Raw genomic sequence first — 6,000 nt, forward strand, 5'->3', positions numbered from 1 at the left:
TATGAGATGTTGGATATTTTTCCAGGGGCCACAGAAAGTTGGTCTGCTCTCAGTTCCTTGGGTCCTTTCAGTTCGACTTTTCACTGAATATGGCAGGACAGTGGTATTTAACAAATTGTCCAATGAATGAACCCAAGTCCTCGAACAAAATTGCAGGTTATGGCTGGACCTATATGTAGGCTCAGCAGTTGTTCCCATCATTGTTGCTTCAAGCCTAAACTCTGCAGTGTCTTATGGCTCTTAATTGGTACCTCGTGGGGTGATTCCAGTTACAAGGTTGTGTCAGAACAAAAGGTCGTGGTGGGGGGAAACCTGAATCAGGCTTCAGGGGAGAGATGTTTCTCCATAGCAGATGTCTATAAACATGCAACACTCAGCCACCTTGCAGGAACAGAGGCCAAGTACTCAGAAAGGGACCTCTAGACATGTCTGCTCCAGGGGAACACGAATATTTGGCTTGTGATACTTAATACAGGATATGTTTGAACCCATAGTACAAACGCACACACAAAATCAAACCAAAAATCTGTACTTAAATATACTCAGGACCAGGAAAGGATAAATCATACAAGAACAAACTGCAGGACTTTGTTAACTATGACAACCACTATGTGTTATACTGAAGAGGCTGAAGTAATTCTAGTATTTGTAAATATCTAGTTGGAGCAAAGAGGATACGCATATCATTCCAATTCTAGTGGAGTATAATTTTCAGTACTTACTATTAATAAGTATGGCTGGGAAAGGGGGAGGGGGAAGAGACTACTTTAGAGATGTCCTGGTTCTTTAATGCCAGAGCCTTAAGTTTGGGTTGGAACTGGGTGACTGAAAAGTGCTTATCTCGCCTGTCACAGAACACCACAGTGTCGTGGCACAAATTCCTCCCTGGCTACACAAGAGATGAAAACTGAGGCTTGTGGAGGGAGGTGGTGTAAGCGTGCGTTTGTCAGCATCTGTTGTGGCAGTGGTGGTACCCTCAGTGATACCCTCAGTGTCTGCTGAGCTGTCACCAGGATTTCCGTCCTTTTGCCATGTAAGGAATGCAGCGAGATCTGAGTTTGTGTTCCAGTGGCTGGGCTGATGGAAGAACTGCTTGTGCCTGTGGGAGGATAAAGGGGCTGTAACTCTTATCTGGGATAAATAAATACTGTTTCTCCTCCTCCACCGATCTTGTGTGGAACCTGTGTGCATATGTTCAGCTTCTGCACAGAAGCAAGCCATATGTGCAGGGTAGCTCTTCCTCAGGTACAAAAAATAAGAAACTGGTAAATGGCAAGAGCCCCACATGTCTGGGGAGTCTCAGAACTGAAGCTCTGAAGGCTGGATGACCATAAATTCTCAAGGAACGGGGAGAAACTGGGACAGAAGAGCAGCAAGCAGTGCGAAAGGGAAAGGAGAGGCCTGAGCACAGCGTGTGATCTCGGTGTGACCGAGCGTTGCGTGGTGAGCTCAGCCATGTGAGGCCAGCAAGATATTGAGTGAGACCTCATTAAAACCATCTGCGCCTCATAAGGGAGAGTTCTTTTTCCTTGCAATTATTTTTTGTGTGTCGAGGATATTTAATTAGGCATGCAGACCTGATGTTTCTGAAGGGAATTTGAAGTGCACTCACAGCTATTTTTAATATATTATTATGTTGTTTGACCTGGGGATTACAAACACTGCAAGTCTATAAGAACAAAGAAACTATACGTCCAAGGCTGCAGCAATGGTTCGGGAATGACTTGATCCGTAGCTATGGCAGTTATCTGTGTGAGATTTTTGGGAGGCAATGAATATACAAGTAGAAATTCTACAGCATCCCCAACAGAGGAGCACCTGCAGGGTGTAATTGTTTCTTCTTTGAGCTTCTCACTCCCCTGCAGCTATTCTGTGACATATTAATAGTAGGTGAAACTTTGGAGAACCATGGTTTTGATATCATTTTCCATAGCATCTTAATTTTTCATTTCAGCTGATTTTTATTTTTCTTTTAAATAACCACACTTATAAAAAGAGACCATCTCAGAGATTTCTTGTGTGTGATCTAGTGGTCTTCATAACAAGAAGTATTTCAGCAAGCAGTGATTAACGGGCAGCTGCTGGAATGATGAGGTGCAAACTGGCAGCTTCATTACACTAGCACACGTTCCGCATCTTTCTATCATGGGGATGAAGTTGCACGCTGTGGCTCTGTGAATGTCCAGAGCACTAGCACAGATGTGAGACCGTCAGTGTGTAACTTTGTTGGACTTCTCCCCTGAATAACTTTGCAAAGGCAAGCTCAGAAATCATACCTGAATGTTTTTCTGTGCACTCTTTAGGTTGAGGGTTTTTTTTCTTCCATTTGTAGAGCTGCAATTTAGCACGCACAACTAGTCAATGCAAATGCTGCTCCTGATATGAACTGGACTTATAGGTTCTCTTATCTTACTTGAAAGACTTCAAATTTAGGATAGCAGAAATGGTAGAATACAAACACACCAGCAAAGTGTGAATTCCCAGGGCAGCTCTGAGGATCTCTCCCTCTGGACTCTGCCCCTTTTGTTATATTGCATGGTATAAGGGTTTTCAGTGAATAGTAGTGTTTTGATTTAGAAATGAGTACATAAGAAAAAGGTTAGGTGAATATATATATATACACGTATATATATGTGTATATATATACGTGTGTATATATATATATATAAAAGCATACACGTATACTTGTTTCTAAATGAAATTTTGGAAATCACTTAACCCTCAGACATTACTTTTAATACTTGAACTCTCACCCAAACATTCATTTCTAGAATTGTAAAATGATCAAGAATCTTGTGTCATAACTGTTAAGTAATTCAAGGGTCCTTCTGCTCTCCTACTGTATTTATTACGAGGTAGAAAGCCTATCAAATCCATTGCTGACTTGGGCACTGCAGTTGTAATGCAACTCCCGTCTCTGTAGGAGTTCACTGGATTTCCTCGCACACCTCACTAGATGGCTGTCTGAGAACACACATAGTCTTCCACTAGCTGAACGGCATCTCTCTCGCTGCGGTGCGGTTCTCTGGTCCCACACTGGAGAGCAGCCTCTCCCCAGCCACAACGCCGGCCGCTACCGGGCACGCTCTGGCCTGAAGGAACCCGGCCCCATACCCACTGGACACAGATCCCTTTGACTAAACCTCTCCTGTTATTCAAGGCAGAATTGTTTATATCAACTAAGCCCAAGCCTCACTTGGACGACTTCTTGCAACACCAGATTTTTGAATTCTATGCAGTATTGAAGTGAGTTAGGTAAAGACAGGGAATAGGTGGACTGTTCATAACTGAAGCCAGTTTGTCCTTCCAGTAAGCTGGAGAGGAGTGAGGCAAAGCAGCTTCCAGAATCTGGAAATTGTGGTTTGTATGTGAAGGAATAGATTAGGAAAAAAAAGTGCTCATTGCTTCACAATCCTTTTTGTTGTTAAACTCCTTATTACCAGATGTGGCTTGAGTTTGGCTCATATGCAGTGTATGGTTATGAATCCTTTAGCTTAAGGGAAATTATTTCTGATTGAAATGAAAATTGGACCCCAAGGCTCAGGCTGAACTGAACTTTGGGCATGTGTCTCAGTTTTCCAACGCTCTTCATTGGAAACCCTGACTGAAGAAGGAAAGTATGCATGGATCTATCTCCAGTCTGTGTGTCATCCTATTGTCTGCAGTGCTGCAGAATACAAAGCAGGGAATAAGACCACACAGGACTGCATCTTTCTAAAGCAGCTCTCAATCTTTCTTGCAGGGTTTGTGTTACTCTATACTACCCCAGAAAGATGAGGTAGGGAATAGGCAGCATATGGTCTCCTTTAATGTGATAGCAGCAAAGCGGAATCGACACATGGCTGGGAATGATCTGAATTGCTTATGCACGGAGAAACAAAGGGGAAGGTGGGAGAATAGTAGGGACTATAAATGTTATCTGTACTTAATCAGTTCTTTTCCCATCACTCTGTTTTCAACAGGATACTTACATTCCATAAAACCATTTTTCTTTTAGTTTAGCCTTGTTGAAAAACCTAGATTTAGCTGACACTTCAACAATTTTCAGTTGGAAGCACTGAAACAAGATACTTAGTCTGAGGGCTGGGTCAACTCCATATCTTCCAGAAAATCTCAGACTGTGAAATACTTTGTTTCCTGTCATCAGGACAGAAAATGCTGATTTACAGCTCTCCAGTGCCTTCTGGGAGTTGTAATTCGCTTGTTCTCTGCCCAGCTCTGGTATTTTTTGGCACCTTGCAACTGCACGATACCTTTTCCACATGAAGATAGATACATAGATTTAAACCTTCGTTTGCCATAAATCTTAATTTGCATATTGCAAGTTTAGCTGAAATAATAACAAATTGCCAAAGTGTTTCTGCCTGGCCGTAAGGCGAGCATGAAAGCTTGCATTCTTGGCTCGGAATCTGCGGGATTAACATGAAATGCTAAAACATTATGATCAAACCGTGCAGCCTACACCTGAGGGGAATTTTTCTCATGGAATTCATAAAAATGTCCTTATTTTCTCCTGATTAGATGTGACTGTTAAGGTTTAAATAGAAAGCAGCAACTCGTACTTGGACAGCAGTGGGAGCTTTGCTGTTCCAAAGCCGTAACTTTTAATCAGCGCTGTTCCCTGTCAGAGCAGATTACCCCAAGACACTTCACAACCCGCTCTGCTCCGCACCCCCCGGTGGCTTCGGGGGGAGCTGTGCAACGGGAGGAGAGAAGCGGTGAAAAGGGGGACGCAATTGTCCGAGAGAGACGGAGCTACGTGCCAAAACGTCTGAAGGTTTCAGGGCTGTATGATTCTCACATTATTGGGACTTTATTTTTTAATCGACTGCTGTTTTTCAAAAGGCAAATCCACTGTTTGCCTTCCTCTTCTCTATAGTTAGTATGCCACAGTAACACAATTTGGAAACTGAGGTGTAAACTCTCCTTTCAGGAGTTCTTTGGTAGCTGAAGGATGCTGGCTGGGGTCCATCCAGTAGACACGAGGTTCAGAAGGTTAATGAGAAGTTCAGGGAAGAGCATTTACAAAACCAGCCCCAAGAATAACCCAGTTCTTGAAGGACTCTGTTCCTGGGCAAAGTTTGATTGTGCAATTGAGGAAGCTGGGAACTAATTTACTCTGGCTGTTTCCTGAATAAGGAGACATAGAATACATGAAATAGTGTTGGGGTTCCTTACATATTAAAAAAAAGAGCTAGGTTAACAGCCTGGAAGGATTATACAGTATGTATTGTATAAACGTGGGTAAGAAGAGTTTGAGTGGCAGATCCCAAAATTGGTCTTGTTAGAGGAATCTTTACTCTGAACTAAAAGAAGATCTTGAATCTCCCTTTGTCACGATCTCTCAGCAGATTGATGCTGCTATCAGTACCAGTCAACACAAGGGCCCCGTTGCATTTGCCTTCCTGCAGGCATGAGGGGTGAGTTGTGCCTGCCCTAAATAAAATTAACCATTTAACCAAACTAATCAACCATCACCCGTTATATAACCAGTTCTTTGAGCTTGTGGCGCTGATGAAGTGTTGTCAGCGGCGCTCAGGACCAGCCCGCAGCGTGGCACAGGGACCTGGAGCCTTCAGCTCTGCCTGACGAACAGCAGCGTGGCTGCTGAAACTGAGCAGGGTTCTCCAAAAATGTACAGTCTAGGGTAGAATCACTGTGCTAAGGAATAAATGAAATGGCTGATGAGTGTCCCAGATGTTAAACGTGTCTCAGTGAGTTACATGTTTTATATCAGCTACCTGAGAGCTGCTCTCGTATGGTCTCGAATTGGTGGGGCTGATGTAACATAGGTGTAGTCCCACTTAGCAGACTGTTTCTGACACGTGAGCAAGCTGCATGCTTATCTCAACAACAAGCTTATCACAAGTTCATGATTTTCATCACAAGTTCATTGCAATTGAGAAATAAAATTTAAGAAGTCAGCATTAGATGTTAAGTGGCCACAAGGCACAGCAGGAATTCACATTCAGAAGCCGTGTATCACAGCAGCCCCTCACG

This window comes from Columba livia, chromosome 13 (assembly GCF_036013475.1).
Source record: "Columba livia isolate bColLiv1 breed racing homer chromosome 13, bColLiv1.pat.W.v2, whole genome shotgun sequence".
NCBI classification, from domain to species: domain Eukaryota; kingdom Metazoa; phylum Chordata; class Aves; order Columbiformes; family Columbidae; genus Columba; species Columba livia.